Consider the following 18,480-nt stretch of genomic DNA (forward strand, 5'->3'; position numbering starts at 1 on the left):
ACAGTGGAACATTAAAACACGCCCCGGCCAACTATTGTTTCAGTGGGTAATTGCAGAGCAACACAAATGCAGAAGTATAAATGCTTATGACGGCTTTGTAGCATCCAATGTACCCTACGGCGTAACCCGACGCAAAAGTATAAATTGGCTTTAAGTATCAATTTTCTCACAATGAAAACTTTGATCCTGGTTGCATTGGCCTCCATTGAGAGGGTAGGGGACCTCCATGCATTTTTGGTAGACAATTCACACCTTCAGTTCCGACCCGCTGTCTCTAACATAACACTAAGACCCAGGTCTGACTACGTGCCCAAGCTTCCCACCACTTCAGAGATCATAGTGAGCGGCTCGGGACACCGGCTTCAACTCCTGTCCATACAGGTGGGATGTACAGGTAGGTGCTCTGAGCTTGGTCTCTTCGACTCACAAGTGGGTGTACGAGTAGGTGCTCTGCACTTGGTCTCTTAGACTCCTGAGTGGGCGTACAGGTAGGTGCTCTGGACTTGGTCTCTTAGACTCACAAGGGGGCATACAGGTAAGTATACAGGTGAGTACACAGGGCTCTAGCTGTTGGGCATACAGGTAAGTATACAGGTGAGTACACAGGGCTTTGGCTCTTGGGCGTACAGGCGGTATACAGGTAAGTACACAGGGCTTCAATTCTTGGGCGTACAAGCAAGTATACAGCCCGACTCCTTTTCCATAGCATTTTTCAAACATTGTGCACTCCGCCTTTAAGCATTTATGCAAGCTAACCGGGTCATAGAAAAACCGTAAGTGAGCATGCGCTAGCCGTTTGCTAACGTGACTTTCTGACAGTAAATTAAGAGTTTAAACAACAACATCATTCATCATTAGTCCAAGCCATAACAACGACGATAAAAACTAACAATTTTACACTCATTTACGCATTTATGTAAACTAACCGGGTCAAAACCCCAAGTGAGCATGCGTTACGTTAACCGCTTGCTATCGTGACTCTGACAGGATATAGAGTTTACACAACGACATAATTCATCAATAATCCAAGCAGTATAAATGACGATAGCCATTTTACACTCATTTAAGCAAGTATGTAGCTAAAATCATACTTACAGGTTGTGGTTAGGAGACGCATGTTGTTCCAAATAAAGTGGGTACTGAACCATCTTTCATTGCCAAACGTCTAACACGTTAAATCCCTCCGTTAAAAATTATTTTTAACCACTGATTCTTCACAACCAGACACGTTTACTATATCCCTCCTTGAAAAAGTCTTCTTTGGTAGTGAAAACAACACAAACTGAAAACACAGCGTGAGCTGATGTTTAAACACACTAACTAGCTGTGGGCGGGTCATAGTTTTCGTTTCTCCCGCGGGCAAGGCTGTAGGCGGAGATTAGTATCTCGTGTGACATGGATGCGTTTGTGTGACATGGATAAAGACCATCCATATAACAGCCTCTTTTACACAATAATTCTGGTAAATTACCATAAATTTACCAGAATGAATTTACCATTAAATACAAAAATGTGCTGTTCACACATGCAGTGACGTTCCGTCTTTTTACCAGTTGGACATCATTCACATATCAGTTTCAAAATACCGGTAAACACGGAAAGAAAGCAGAAGTTACCTGTGGCGTGCGGCCGCGAGCTCCGTGTCGTATTTGTACACAATGGCGGGTTATGAATTAATAACATCGCTCCGTATTTTGTTGTTTTCACATCTGTGGCAAACGGTCGCGAAGTTGCTCGTGACAAAACAATATTGCGTAGGCGATGTCAAACGGAACCTGTGTCTGCACATTAGGCTTCACCGAGGGTGTACTAAGGACGTCGGCAATTTGGCAAATAGATGGTAAGCTGTTTGAAGAAATGTAGATGTTACCTTCAGTTGTGCTCGACTTTTAAGCAGCATGGGTTTAGGGCTGGGACGATTCACCAATCTGGCGATTCAATACTTTCCCGATTATTTTGTGCTGATTCTATACATATCCAGATTCTGGAGCTATTGCGATTCATTGTTTAAATTGTGATTTTTGTTTGCTTAATAAAGTCTAGACCAGGGGTGTCCAGACTTTTTTGTGTGGTGATCTACTTTTAAAATGATAAAGCCGACAAGATCTACCTGCTAAAAAACACAGTTAAATTTTTAATGACAATTTAAAAGTGTATTAGGATTATACTGCATATCTCTACATTGAATTTAAGCCTGTCCCCATTAGGTTACTCCATTCTTTTTGAGGAGTTAAAAAAAGTCATTGAGTACATGTCAAGTACTGCTTAAAATAGTGGAGATGCAGTTTAGTGAAACAAACTAGAAAAAGACAACAGTATCAGAAGCGTATCTATCTCTCTCTCTATCTCTCTCTCTCTCTCTCTCTCGTTCATTTGCTCTCTCTCTCTCTCGCGCGCGGGCACACACACACACACCGTGCACATCAATACGCTACTGATGAAGGCAAGAATGCGCATCCTGGTAAATTTCGGAAATTAGACCACTGAGCAGCAGCGGGCAGGCATAAGATTTATAAAAAGACATTTGAGAAGAAAGGCACAGCAACTCAAAAAGTCTTGCGTGTTTCACAATTAGGGGCTAATCACACCAAAAACGCTTGGAAACGCAAGGCGCGACGCTCTGCCTTTTAAAAACCACTGAGTCAGCTGTCTTGTCAATCAAGCGTGAGCGCTCTTTTGCTGTTAATGTCACACGTCGGGGCTGGCTGCTGCTTTAGTTAAGCCACGCCCCTTTTAACTTCCACCTCGAGGAGGTCCCCAAAGCCAACCCAATGACCAGACAACACAAGTGCACGTAAGTATAAAAGCATAAACTTTATTTAAATTAATTAAAATGGATTTGGGAAATGGGGAAGGGATTTAAAACTAGACTCTTTGTTCTGCCCTCCAGGTGGGCCGTGGTCGGAAGAGTAAAAGGGGGGGGGCAGATGGGGCCAAGTGTCCGGGATCCAGGACACTGCGGGGGATGTGGGACTCAGGCTCCTCCGCCTGGTTTTAAGTTCCCGTGGAGCCCTCCTCTTCCTCCTGGAGGCAGAATGAACAACAGATAAGGGTTGGGCTTGTAAAACTTCCTTCTTTACGTACCCCTTTTCCCTATTCGCTTCCTCTCTCTCTCTCTACAGCTGCGGGCTGGGACACAAAGATCGGTTATTCAGACTGCTGGTTTCTCTCACCTCTCCACTTGGGACGACGTACAGTAAGTACGGTGCAGGGACAGTTTTCCCTATTCGCTTCCTCTCTCTCTCTCTACAGCTGCGGGCTGGGACACAAAGATCGGTTATTCAGACTGCTGGTTTCTCTCACCTCTCCACTTGGGACGACGTACAGTAAGTACGGTGCAGGGACAGTTTTCCCTATTCGCTTCCTCTCTCTCTCTCTACAGCTGCGGGCTGGGACACAAAGATCGGTTATTCAGACGGCTGGTTTCTCTCACCTTTCCAGCTTGAGACGACGTACAGTAAGTACGGTGCAGGTAAGTTTTCCTTGTTCTCTTTCTCTCTCTTCTCTCCACAGGCTGCGGGCTGGGACACAAAGATCGGTTATTCAGACTGCTGGTTTCTCTCACCTTTCCAGCTTGAGACGACGTACAGTAAGTACGGTGCAGGTAAGTTTTCCTTATTCGCTTCCCTTGTTCTACTCCACACAGTAACACTCTCAGTCAGATGGCAGTCAATTTATATAGACATTGTATTTGGATGAAATGTGGTGGACTTACAGTGACCGGGCTCTCTCGATTTGCCAGATATTTCGAGACTGTTTAGTGATGAAGCGTCGGGGGCAAAACCTCCCAACGCCTGCTGCGGCTGCAGAGGGGAAAATGCTACGCTGTCTCACCGAGCCGAGCGCTGCCCTCTTCTCTCCACTTCCTAGACTGTAGAGCACTGGACAGGGGCGCCCCTTTGAAGAGGCCTCGGGACAGACGGGATCTAGTCCACCTCACTCTGCAACAGTAGGCGTTACGTAGATGTATGTACAAGCAGCATTAATCCTTAGTTGTACTCACACAGCCTCTAGCGGTCCAACTCTTCACCACCACTCTGTGGAACAACCCCAATACAAAGGATGACCGCTGACGAACACCACAGTAATACTGCACATCCAGAGCTCACTCACAACATATGCCAGGTAATAACAACTGAAACCGGCAGCCTTTTCGTTCTCCCACGGCGAGGTTAGCGAAGGCGGGGGTTTTCTGACAATACACACACAGCAGTACACAGCACCACTTCAAAGTGAAATTTCCACAACAACACAGACTCACCCACCGCACTCAAAGTGAACATTTAGGACGCCCCGTCTTCCTCCACTTCGCCGGAGTCCGTTAGACGTGTTTAGCATGGCCCAGTCAGCATTCACGTCGCTGTGATAGCCCCAGTTTGTCCTCCTCCGGCTCACCCACCACACTTTTCAGGGGTAGGGCCGTTCTCCTTTTCCCGGAGTCGTTCGCTACAAAACAGGTTAGTGTACAGTGTGTCCCAAACTCAATGTTTCATACTCACAATCACTGTAAGATCTTCTCTAATGTTCTCCTCTTTGATACACACAGGCGATTATTTCCAGCCACACAGAACGAGGCGTTTCTTCTCCCTAACAGGGTTGCACAGCGATTTCACTTATGTCACAATATCTTCAGTATAGCAAACACTCACGCTAAACTCCGCTTCTCCTTTTGTTTCGTTTCAGTTTCCAGTAGTCTCCAATCGTCTTCCAGCCACTATGGTTTGTTTCGTCCCACACAGCCACGCCAGCTTTCAGCCTGAGAGGATACCAGCACAACAACAAGCGCACTAAAACAACACCAAACGAACCCCAACAACGAACTCCTCTTCGGGGTGCTCCTTTAAATAATCCACGACATGCCTTTCTTTCACCTCCTGCGGCTCTGTCCTCTTTCCGCTCGCTTCCTAGTGATGCCCGGATCAACAGAGCCTACGGGCTCTTCAAAAAGTGCGTGTCTTCCCTCTGCCCTTGGCAATAAGGAGCTTTCCCCGTGTCAATCGCCTCCTTGTGTTTCCTGCAGAGCTATTTATGTGTGTCATCCTCACCCAGCCTCCAATCAAAATCTGCTTCCTTAATGCTTTGCACCTGTGGCTCGTAAGGTGGTCCCGATTGTGTTGCCCTGGAAACCAGGAAGTACTGGGGTTCTTTTAAAATTTGGTCCGGGCAGAAACCATCTTCGGGCGGAACCAAGTTTCGCCAATTTCGGTTCCGCCCTATAAAAGTCACCCTGTGACATTAACTGTCATATTAGCAGAAACTTTAAAAAGAGGGCATTTGCTCTGACCTTGTTTGAGGGTGAGAGGTGCACAAACACAGAAGAGAGTGAGCGAGTGGAGTCCGGTTCTTCAAAACAACAGTGATCTTCCCTCGCCACAACGTAAGGCCCGCCTCTCCCCTCATTCGATTGGACAATGGAAAACGGATACGACGTCATCTACAGAGAACACGTTACTTTTGCCCTCTAATGGAATAAAAGCGGTAACGTCTTCGCACCACCTCTCTGGAAAAGTAAAATAATTAAATATATATCGATTCTGAGGTAAACAAATCGATCTCAAAATAGTTTTTTAAAGAATCACGATAGTTTGGTGAATCGTTTTTTTCTCCCACCCCTAATGGGTGTGGAAACGAATGTAAACAGTGCGGGGGTAAAAGCGTCATCTGTTTAAAAAAGTTCTGATTGGCCTGATCTGTCAGGGCGGTCTGACGTCGTCCGTTCTAAATGCCGGTAATCCTATATTTTTCGTTCACACATAGCGCTTACCGGTAAATTACTGGTAATCTTACAACCTGTTTTACTGGTAAATTGGGAGCACTGATTTACCGGAAAGATTCTGTTCACACATGACATGTTAACTGCAATTTACTAGTAAATTACCAGTAAAGACTGTATGTGTGAAAGGGACAAACGACTCGTTTCAGCGATTCAGAGTCGACTCCCTACTTTAGAAGCCAATAACTTTATTAATCGTGCACTTTTTGGTTCAACTACTTTGCACATTGTTTATATTGATGGACAAGCTACATGACACACTGCAATACAGGTCAGTTACAATTTTGGATCTGTGTGGCTCTTTAAATGTCACGTATATATTGTTGTTATTGCTCCTACGAACAAAAAGAAAACAGATGTTAAAACTAACATTTGTTAAGTTTTTAAAATGCAATAGTATTTACAGTAGTTTCCAAAAACAACGTAAGAACTTTTACTATTTTCTTTTAAATCTCACCTTGACCATGTTGTATTGTATATGATAAGACTGATAAGACCAGTTTAATCTAACCACTTAAAAACTGAGTTACAATTGTATGCTTTTGTTTTTTGTTGTGCCATTTGCTTGAACCAAAAGATCTTCTTGTGTGCTGCCTCAGAGAAGGAAAAACTCTTCTCCCCTTTCAGAGCCTGTTCTTGTGGAGGTGTGAAAGGTATCAATGGAAATTTGCATGATTATAAAAGGCGCAATCCCATTCAATGAAGCCATTCATGCAGGGATGAGAGGAGAAGAAAGTATTCAAGACTCATTAGCAACATGTTTGAACAAAATAAGCCTAAAGATGACACACAACATCTGCACACAACTTAAAGCATAATCTTTTGCTCTGTAAGGCCTGGTTCACATGGCAGGATAATTAGGCAGATTTTAGCCCCGATTCACCCCTTCCGACAATCTTAACTCTTTCCCCGCCATTGACGAGATATCTCGTCAATTAAGAGAAAATGCTTCCCCGCCAACGACGAGATTTTACGTCTTTCCGCAATACCGCTATTATCCACCAGGTGGCGCACTTCCGCAACTTTTTAAACCCGGAAGTATTGCCCTATGGCAAGCAGCTGCATGTCCGTGTCTGTTTTAAAGATGGCTCTGAATGGGATCTCTATGAAAAGTCCGTGACAAAAATGGAATTATCTCTGCTTTTTGCTCACAATATGGTGTTTTTGCAGAAACCTACCCATATTCAAAAGCTGATTACAAAAGAACCACTGAAGGTAGGAAGAAACATTTTTTTTTTTTGTTTGAAAGCTGAGGGTCTGTTCTTTCATTTGGTATATTGTATGTTTATATATTCAAAGAAGAACGTTCTCTGGAAGGCATTAAACTTTGGTGAAAATCATGAAAAACGCTGGCGCTGGCTGGCAACTTTTTTTAAAAACGCTGGCGGTGAAAGAGTTAAGGATGCCCCAATTATCGTAAAATAATCTGATCAGATATTCCTGCCATGTGTGGTGTGTTAAGACTGCTCCTGTCTACTCGGAAGGACCACGGGACCACTCCGATTTCAAATCGGGGATTTCCAACATGTTTTTTGGCCCGATTTCTTTTCGTGTATAGTGTCTCCCGGGGACAAACAAGCACGCAGCCTGTGGACTGTGACGTGTAGCCAATCAGAAAGTGAGGTGACGAGGCAGCGAGGAAGCACCGGGAAACAAACCACTGACTGTATGACCAAAACTGTTAGACCCGTGATGTTTTATCGCCATGTGTGGGGTCTCTCAAGGTTGGAAAATCGGCCAATGATTTTAAATTCGTCCCATCTGAACCAGCCTTAACTCTGTCACCATGGAATTTCTTACATGTGGCCCACGGTGCCAGTGGGGATTTGTAAGATTGAAATGTAGGAATTTATTAGTCTGACACAACTTTCATTTCCATCCTGTATCATCTCCCTTTACTGCACCATCTGCATTCCTGCATCTGCATATTTCATGGTCAAGGAAGGGATAAAAGACAATGTTTAGGTATTGCTGTTAACATTTTTTTAGTAATTTCCACATTCCTACACGTTGAACCTCGTTTAATCCACCCTTACAGTTTTGGTGCTGAAACCCAAGAACGCTGTCAACAACATAAAAATTGTGCCTTCACAACCATGGGGAAGATTCAGGGGAAACACCTAAAGTATGCATTTCCCTAATGTCACAGGATATAAGGTGCAAACGTGTGCTGACATCAGAAATACAGTCCACAGCACATAGCTTACTACAGAAGACCCAGCATCTCCATTTAACCCAAGATCGTTTGCATATCTCCACGCTCAGGTTTGTTTTTATTTTATTTATTCATTTTAATATATTATATTTTTTCCTTTATACTTTTATGCAAAAGAAAAAAACATGCAAGTATTAAAAAACCTTTATTTTTCTGCGGTAAGGAGGGTTATTTTTGCTTTAACAGTTTAAAAACAAAACAAATCAACAACTATAATATAAAATCATGACATATCGAAAACATATGTAAATGAACGTAAATACTGAATATTGACACATTGTTTACAGGGCAAATATGACATTAAATTCAAATTTATTTCTATATTAGAATATAGAATAGAGAGAAACAGCATAGAATAAAAATGTATGGGAAAAAATATGTCAATAGGATTTTGTAAACGCTTGTTTGCTGGATCAAAAACACAAACAATAAAATAATTGCTTACTACAATCAGGGCCGGATTATCCATAGACGAGATTGGGCGAGTACCCTGGGGCACCAGGCAATATGGTGGCAGTTAAAGAAAACTTGATAAAAGACGAAAAACGTGCAAAGGATACAAATATGAACATAATAGCCATGCCACTCATCTCGTTACAATATGCTATCTGAATATGTATCTTATGGCTAAAATTAGTCAAGGGGGTTGTATGATTCTTTGGTTCATAACTTTCTATTCTAAAAGTTTAATCAATTGTGAACGGTGACCTTTACATTTAGCAGACACTTTTATCCAAAACAACAAAAAATAAGGAAATCAATGACATGTGCTGCAACTTCACAGAGTTAAGTCTATTTAGTATGTTTCAGTAATGCAGTTTTTTGGGAAAAGTTAATAATTGCAGTGCAGGCTGATTTAAGGTGTGACTGAAATTTTCTGCTTGCACTCCTAGAATTTTCGTTCACAGGCTACAGTGCTCCTACACTGTAAACATTTTTACTATGATCTAGTCAATTTTTTTTGGTGAAACATTTTTAATATTTAATATTATTTCACTTGTATTTACCTACCCAGTCGGCATTTCAACGTTGATTCAACATTGAATCAACGTCAGGTAACAACGTTGAATCAACGTTGAATTACCTTTTGGTTTTCAAAAATTTCAACGTTGATTTCACGACATTGTGTCAACGTCACACTTTCAACATAGGTGAATTAAGGTTGATATCAGGACGCAATTTCAACCTTCTATTTCCTTGTTGTTTTTAAAACTTAAATATAGATTTTTAGACTGCAATACTCACTAAATGATTTACTGTAAATGAGTCATATTTTTATGGCAATTATCATATGAAGGCAACTTGCTGTGCATAACTTACAGTACAACCCCATTCATAAAACTAAACACCTAAAGAAGGTAAAGTTTAAATGTGGACAAATAAGATGGCAGGTGCCTGCCCTTTCCAAATAAACATGAAAGCAGCTGTTAAAGTGCCCATATTATGACTGCTTTTCCACAAGTTAAATAGGTGTATAAGTTCCATAAAGCATGTTTCAACAGTTGTTTGCTCGAAATAGCTTGTAGGAAAAGATTGTTACCCATCACTAGTAGCCTCTGTTTCAGTGCATTTCAGATTGTGCTGTTTTGAGGTGGTCATTACATATTTATGAGCTGCTGCTCCTTTGGCCACACCCCACTACTAACGTCATGTGCGCGCGTGCTCAGAGATATCGTGAGCAGTACAGACCATACTGTGTTATTATTTTTATATATTATTATTAACGGTTTATGTTGCCAACAGACAAATCAAGCAGACAAGTATCACTAATAAGTACACTAGAGGAGAAGAAACTCATGACACACAATGATTCCAGCAGTTTCAACAATAAACTCGTTTTCCCTGGACAATGCTAACATATTCCCGTTATAAAACATTTTCAAACGCATTATTTTCACAAATTACAGAAATTAAGACCCGGTGGGGGATGTATACTGATTGTGGACCGCGTGCTAATTGCTAGAACCTAGCAGGAGGTCCGGACCGTAAGGTTATAAGAGACTCGGGGGTACGTAAGCCTCGTCAGAAAAGCCTGATCGGTAACACTTTTAGTTTGGCAAAGCACTATTACTTAGTTCTTGTAGAATTGTAAAATAAAGCCGTTAAAAAATTTTTTAACTTTCGAAACCATGCTGCAAACTATCTAGCCTGCAAAAAATATCTATATAGCCTACTGTCTACAAACAATATTAACATCATACATTTAAAAGGTATCATTTACAGGATTAGCATCAATGTATGATCTCTGTTTTGAGATACAGATGCTCTAGCATCATAAATGTAGTATTTTGTGACAGAAGATGACAACATGCAAAATATAACGCAACTTCTTACCTTTTGTGTTGATATGACGATCATGAATCGAATCCAGTCTGTTTCAGATGTGTGAATGATCCATGAAAGTCCAATAAAATACATTAAATGACCATTTTTGTCCACAAATGCGTGTAATCCGTGAAATATAGATTTATAGTCTGTTGTTTACATCAGATTTCGCATGAACGTCTTATCGCCTACAATCTGAGGACTATTTGCGTCGTAACACACTGTATATGAGATCACATTTTAGGTTAAAATAAATACGCGTTAAAACTTTGTTTTTAAAAGTAGGCGGGAGCATAATCCATAATATCCAAATAGCGCTGTTATTTCAGTGAGCCATGACAACAGTATAGAGGTTATCAGCGAAGTGACTGACTGCTCTGTGCTCTCTAGCTACCTGGTGGGTGGAGACCTGCGAGTGGGGTGGTGGGCGGGAAAATTCAAACAGAATTTGACGAAACGGCTAGTTACGTCACAACGGCGCTGAGCTTGAACTCGTGCAATCTAAGACTCAAGGCAGCAGGCTTGTGCAGAATTCAGAATTGAATTGAGAATGACTCCTAAATTCCAATTCAATTCTTGAATTTGAATTGAATTTGAATTTATGTCAAAAACAGGATGTAGAATTACAATTCGAATTTGAATTAAAGGAAGCAGAATTGCAATTCAATAGAAATTCAAAGAAATTCTTATACATATTATACAGTAAGTCAAGTGTTAAAAATGAAGCTTTCAGTATATGTCAGATATGATTGCATTACATATTCTATAAATATATTCGTTTGTACAGATTATATTAACAGGAAATGTTTTCCCCCAGCAATTAATTTTAAAACTCTAGGCACATAACAAATATTAAGTTAGATTTTTTTGCAATTGTAATTTTATGGAACATGATGTAACATGACTTCATTTCTCAGAATGCTTTAATTTTACCAACTATTTAAAATGGTTGCCAAACAATTTTCCAAATAATTTTCCTAAAACTGAATGTATGTGAGATTCTTTCTGTTTTGTGACTGTGGAATTTCTTTGAATTGCCATGAATTTAATTCCACTTCCTGTCATTCCAATTCCAATTCAAATTCAACTTCCTGTAGGGCGGAGTCAATTCAATTCAAATTCCAATTCATGAATTGAATGGAGGCCAATTCTGAAATTCTGAATTGTGCACAAGCCTGCAAGGCAGAGGACATTCAGAAACCTGTATCTCACTCAGGGGCGTCACTAGGCTCTTAAAATTCTGTCCAGCCCCCCTAAAAATCATTTGATTCATTAATTTGTGATAGCTTCAGTACCCTATAAAAACTCTTTAGAAAAAGCGGCATGCTGCATCAAGTTTTGGCTCCTCCCCTGATCTGAGTCAGCATGGATTCAATGCGTTTTTAAATCCGCAGGGGGGACAACCAGAGCGAACATCAGTAGTAGAAGGTGTGCAGGGCGGACCGGCCATCTTGACCTGGCGGCTGTTCTAACCTGCCGTGCAGTCAGCTCAGGTTGACATGTGAAATAATATGATATGAATGAATGACAGACCTACGAGTCAGTCAAAATGCCACCACATGACCTAACGGCGGCAACCCACTGCTTTTTGGCTTTATCTAAGAAATTTGCAGCGCAAAGGAGAAGCAGAGAGAGAGAGAGAGAGACAGATGCAGCGAGATGCTGCAAAATCAATCACAGAAATATTCGCCAAGAAGGGAGCAGGTCAGTCAAGTTACCAGTAAAAGCATGCATCTATATATTGCTTATTAATGTTACAGGTTTTAAAGTCAGGTGCTGGCGTGATGCATTGCTTTATGTACAGTTGTTGCTCTGAACGCATCAGGTAGATAATTTTATGCAGCGAGGCACCAGGTGATTGTGAAGTGTATCCTTTTATAAAACTAGTTTTTTTGTGAAAAAACTGGATCAAACGTGCAAATCGAGCTTTTAATGGGCATTTCACCTTGTATTTGCAGAAAAATAACTTTTTTTAAATCTAATAATATAAGTAAAGTATAGCTTATTAACAGAGGTGGAAAGTAACGAATTACATTACTCATGTTACTGTAATTGAGTAGTTTTTTGTGTACTTTTACTTTTTTGAGTAGTTTTTAAAATCTGTACTTTTACTTTTACTTAAGTATGGTTTGCTTAAAGTATTGTACTTCGCTACATTTTAAATCATATCCGTTACTGAGTAAAAAATATTTTAAAAAAGCAAGGTGATAAAGAAGCGCCACGGATGATTGATTGATGGGCGGGGTAACGCGCAAAAAGAACCATGGAGACGGACATGACAGGCGCGCGCTGATGCAGCTTCAGTTCAAATCTTATGAAAGAAACACCTGGCCATATTTAAGCGACCACATTCCACTGACGCGAAGCGATTGTTTCTTTCATATGAAAGGTAGGATTCATGCTCTTGAGTACGAAATTGCCGACCCGGTTTTTACCACTCATTTGCACAACGCTTTTTTAATACCATGCGCATTATCTTCTGAGGTCAAGCAGCTTTGTGTCAAGTCAAACACAACTTAAGAACATCCTCAAAAATGCGCAGGTCATTAGACATTGCAGAGAGAGAGAGAGAGAGAAAGAAAGAGAGAGAGAGAGAAAGAGAGAGTGAAAGAAAAATAAAGGTCTTAAGACATCAGATTCACAGGTCAGGGAAGCTAGAAGACAATAAAGGTGTAAAGGACAAAAGTATAGCCACGGCACTCATCTCATATATGCTCATTAAACTATAGTTTAATTTATGTTACCAGCAATACATCAATTACAACCTTACTATAGAGATTGTATTTACTAGCTGCTGACCTCATATTATTTTTGCTTCAAAAGTGCATAACTCGCCTGTAAAAATAAACAATTCCATTTGAAAAAGCTTTTTATTTTATTAACTTTTTGTTATTGCACTTTAATTGTAAAGATGTTCCTCCAGTTAAAAACAACTAGTTTGAGATTTATATTCCCTTGTCGTTTTTGAACTATACTAGAATCCCCCACCTCTCCCCGCTGTAAAAAAAGTAACTTTTACTCTGAGTAAAGTTAAAATGACTTACTTTTTACTTTTACTTAAGTACATTTTAAGACCAGTAACTTTACTTTTACTTTAATAAAATATTATTAAAGTAACTTTACTTTTACTTGAGTACAATATTTTATTACTCTTTCCACCTCTGCTTATTAAATATGTTTGTTTCATTTCATTTAAAATATTAACATTTAAACTCCTTCCTTTTAAAAAGTGTAAGGCACCTGTGTATTTGTCTTTGGTATGGTAGTATACATTGTGTATTCCTAGTAAGTTTTAATATTAGCTTGGCTTACCTATCTTAACATTTTAAACAATATTAAAACGTATCAACAAGTAAAATAAAATAAAACAACAAGTAAAAGAAAAAAGTTTTAATTAAACTATATGTGGCGATACCAAGTAAGGAAATATGTCTAGAATAATCCGACTACGCCACCCTGGATAAAATACCAGGGAAAAACCAACCCAGGCACACAGGTAAAGTCTACCAATTGAAGGCAAAGGAAAATGGAGACGTGCGTATCAGTACAAAATTATATTTTATTATAAAATATATAAAATGTTGTCATTCTTTCCCACAAACCCCCAACAATTAATGAAACTCTAGGGCCATGATCAGTGGGAACAGGGCAGGCCCACTGCAACCATGGAGGTTGTCTAGATGCACCCCAATTCACACCACAGCAATTTCCCTGCACACCCCAGGAACATATGTCACTACACAGCACACCGTGAACTACGCCACTCCCTGGAAGCAGCAAGCCCCCCCTGCTCCACACGAGTCTGTGTAGGCCCTTAAAGAAAAAAAGAAACAAAATATCAATTTTACACACTATAAATAATCCAATCACACATACAAATGTGGGGACAACAATTGGCAATTTAACCCCAGACAACAATCAGTGGGTCAATGCCTATAAAACACTGAAACAACACGGGACAACTCGCAATACACAAATCATGGTAAAGAAAATTAGAAAGTAAATCAAACCATACCACACACCAAGTATACAAATCACAGACAAACTAATATAAATGAAATACACAACATTACACAAAAAGAGGGCCACGCCACTAAGAAAGTCCAGCTGAAGTAATTTGACACCACCCTCGGGGGTGGTCGAACGGCAAATGCTGCGGAGACCCGTAACATACGCCCACTCACAGAGCATTCATGCATAAGAGCAAAACAGCAACGATGTCATAAAAGCGTTCATTGGGAATAAGGGTTTAATTCAATCATGTTCTCCATTTACCCCTGATCAAAGAAACAGACATTAGTTTACCATTTAAAAACTTCAAAACCACCCCAGTGCAAGGGATAAGAGGAATACTTACGATTTGTTTTAAACGCTAGACGCACAGCTGTATTGACTACTCACAGATCGCAGCAGCAGCTCAATTTAACAGAATTTGTCAATCTGAATTTGTCCGGCGATCTTTGCAGCGATAACTAAAAATAACACACCATGAATCTCACTGCTCATGTAATCAGAAAAAGAAACTAACGTACCTGCCAGCGAACTCTGCCACGATCGTTCACAACAACGCCACCAGCCGCACTCTAAATTAGCCTATAAATAGTACACACATTAGTCTCACAGCATACGAGTCATCACTCCTCCGGCAAAAGCCAAACATACCGGGAGAGAAACAGCACCAGGATCCGGAAATGCCAGGGAGAACGAGAAGCATCCCACACCAGCGAACTCTCTAACTGTCACAATAAAAGTCCTTAAATAGTATACACGCCGCCACCCCATTGGTTCTGCCGACTACACTCGACCCAACCAATAGAAAGAACACAAAAACTACTCCAATCATATACCCAGCATTACATCAACCAATTAAATACAAGCCTCATACTACATATATCAGAAAGTACCCCTCCAGATTGTTTTATCCATTGTGGTAGCCCTTGCTTATAGACCCTTTGCAAACACGTGACCTAGACCACGTGACGACGCCATGCTGGACGGCAAAATCACTGACGCACTAGGTTGATTAGTAATAGACGAGCGGGATTTTTGATTCGTTTTAAACAGTTTAAATATATATTACACCAAAATACATGGCTTCTTATATTAAGGAAGTTGTTTTGCCGTTATCGGTCGAGGTAGGGCATTTGGTAGGTCCTCACAAAAAGCGCTATTTAGAGAAGTTAGAGATAGCGGGACTGGATACCGACCCTTACCTTCTTCCACCTTCAATTTTCACGGACCTCATTAAACGCCGAGTCTGCCCGACTTCCGCCCGCATGATTTGTACCACTATGTGGTAAACGGGATATCCCCATACACTGGTGCTGATCTTAAGGCTTTTAAAAGTCTGCAGAGCTGCCAACTTCTGATTTCAGCTTGGAGTGAGATTTTTTTTGGGGGGGTGGGGGTTTGTGGTAATAATTTTTTATATAAGTCCTTACCATTTGGCAATTGATAATAGTGTGGATTTTAGCTATTTCTGTGTTAAATAGTTGGAAAAGACTACGTTAAAATGGTTCACAATACAAATCGAATCATATTTTAGAAATTAAATTGAAATAAAAGCTTTTACTGAGTTTAAATGCCTGAGATTAGAGTCTTTACTATTATTTTATACACTTCTATTATGCTTTCCTTCTGATAAAAGTGCCAAAAAAGTTCAGTTAAAATCTAATGAATAGGCTATTGGTCTCTGTAAAATGTATAACTGCAGATAACAGCAGCTTTGATTCAGTTTATCCACTGAGAAAGAGAAGCGTAAAGTGATGATTTGTGATTGGTGATAGAGGGACTGTCACAATCAAATAAACCAAATGAGTAGTTTATATTAAACTAAAGCAACAGATAATGTGTATGTCAAGACCATATAATTATATTTCGTAATATTATTGTTTATAGATGTCAAATATCAATTGACTTTTTTCTCTTTTATTAAAACCTGTCACCGCAAACATCACGCAGGCTTGTACTGCTTGCAAACATGCACACGCGAGTGATGGTTGATTAAAATTGCTGTTTTCTGAGGGTATCTGCGTGCGTGGAATCCGGGCAGGTCTCTGCTTTTCATCCAGACCTTGACGCTTTGTGTGTTCGACTGGTGCGGAGCTGACTGATCGGCGTATGACATCAGTGTAACGCGAGAGCAAAGGTAAAGGCGGACCCTTTTGTAACATTTCGACTTGCTCTCGCGGTACTCTGATGTCCTCGCTGCCGAACTTCCTGCGCAGCGCCACATAAAGTGAAATGCTCTTTGACTCTTTGCAGCAAAGTACCAGCAACATGAGAAGTGGTGGCACGCAAAAGACAGGGAAGGTACGCTAAAATATAAAAGTGTCAGTACTGGTTTAGCTTCTTACATCGTGAAAATGGATGTGTGGCGTGAGAATGGGGTCAATTGCGTGGGTCTCACGGTGAATGCGTTGGCAGCTATGGAATTTATGGTGTCACTGCAGCATTAAACAATAACATTCATGTAAAAATAATGTATTTATGCCACTTTTCTGTAATGGTAGGTGCATCATAGCAACAGGAAATAACCATTTTATGACCCTAACGAACACAAACACGTTCTTGTTCGGCTTGCCGTCCATCTACAACATAGCACTTCCGCCGTCCGTCATGGCGTCCATAATTCGCGCGAGTAGAGCGTGACGTCACGTGCAAGGGGTCTATAAAAAGGTTGGAGACCCCTGACCTACAGTATAGACATAGGGGCTGTTTTCCAAACAGGGCTTTAGTCTAGTTCAAGACTAAAATACCTGTTTGAGTTTTAGTTCTTAACTAAAAGTAGCTTGCACTAACATATCTTAAAATACACCAGTCACATTGTTTTGTCTCAAGATGCACACCTGTAATATTTTTGTTAACATAACTAAGGCCTTGTCCTGGCTTAATCTAAACCATGGGCGTCGGAAGCAAATGAAAAGTGGGTGGGTTCCCACGTAACCCCCCCCCCCCGAAAAATACATTATACACAATAGATGACTTTTCATGTTTCCTTTTATTTATCCTGAAAATTTGCGTTTATTAAATAAAAAACAGTAGCCTATTAAGGTCGAAATTCTGGTAATAGCCCTTTAAATATTTTGCAAATAATGACAGATGTCATGTTTCATTTATCTTTCTCTGTGTCATTTTTTTCTCTACTCTGCTGACAGCAGGGCTGGACTGGGACAAAAAATTGGCCCTGGCATTTTGGCCCAGACCGGCCCACTACATAGTATCACAAATCTTTGTGCAACCTTGACTATAACTCCATATAATGATTAAGTAGAAAAGAGCTGACACGTGACATTACAAAAATGTAAGCGCTGTAAAAGGCTTTGCAGGTTTTAAAAATAATAGTATAAGCCAGTGAGTGCACAATGTTGTGCACCTTATGATAACACTGAGACAAGATAAATGTTACAATGACAAGCCACAAGCCCCATTACAGTGTGTGCAGAAAATTTTGATCACTTTTTTTTCTGAACACCTTTTACCAATTCCAAACCAAAGTAATTTTAATAACCAACATTAATTTTGTATATATATATTTTCCTTTCATCCTATTTTATGCCCTTGCTGCCCGAATCAGGATTTCTTGTATAATGGTCATACCTCAATTTTGCAATTTCCATGCATGGCATCTATCTTATGGACATCAAATAATGAATGTCCAGTGTGTGTTAAACATTTTTGGCCCATTTTAAATGTAAAAGAAAATGTGCCTAGTAATTCTGCACACTTGAATATAAGGTGTTTTTTTCTCCAGTCAGCCATCATTAACAATAATGTATTACTTATAAATGCTTTATTTACGAAATTAATGGTGGTTATTGGAGTTTATTTGGTTTGGAATTGGTAAAATATGTTTGATAAAAACTGTGATCAAAAGTTTGATGTAATAATTCTGCCCACACTGTATTTTATTGCAGTGTAATCACTGTCATGTTGCAAACAGGCATTGATCTATCACTTGTGTTTTTGACTGTGTTTTATTAAGAGGATATCTAACAACAGTGTTTTAAAAGCAGTTCTGCTTACCGCACGTCAACTCGCTTCTCAGTCATCTCTTATTTTGACAGACGCACACTGACGATGCATGCTTCATAAAATGCCCTAAAAGTTGTTATTGGGCTAGCCAAATCTCAAATCAAAAAGAACCAATGGGCTGCTGATTAGGTGT

At 40.2% G+C, this 18,480-nt stretch overlaps 1 protein-coding gene and 2 long non-coding RNA genes across 3 annotated transcripts in view; 1 reads left to right on the plus strand and 2 right to left on the minus strand.

Moving 5' to 3' along the window:
* Nucleotides 1–18,480, minus strand: part of LOC129431122 (cation channel sperm-associated protein subunit gamma 1-like) — a 325,761-nt gene that overhangs the window by 189,665 nt on the left and 117,616 nt on the right. The window lies entirely within an intron of this gene.
* LOC141369384 (uncharacterized) overlaps nucleotides 7,966–18,480 on the plus strand; it is a 66,275-nt gene continuing 55,760 nt past the window's right edge. Inside the window, exon 1 of the long non-coding RNA XR_012373055.1 lies at nucleotides 7,966–8,038. This is a non-coding gene — a long non-coding RNA (uncharacterized lncRNA). The remainder of the gene's footprint in view (nucleotides 8,039–18,480) is intronic.
* On the minus strand, nucleotides 13,853–15,197 carry LOC141369383 (uncharacterized). Its single transcript, XR_012373054.1, has 2 exons — nucleotides 14,671–15,197; nucleotides 13,853–14,590 (listed from the first exon to the last, which is right to left on the minus strand). It is a non-coding gene; the product is annotated as an uncharacterized lncRNA (long non-coding RNA).

Source organism: Misgurnus anguillicaudatus, chromosome 13, assembly GCF_027580225.2.
Source record: "Misgurnus anguillicaudatus chromosome 13, ASM2758022v2, whole genome shotgun sequence".
Classification (NCBI taxonomy): Eukaryota; Metazoa; Chordata; class Actinopteri; order Cypriniformes; family Cobitidae; genus Misgurnus; species Misgurnus anguillicaudatus.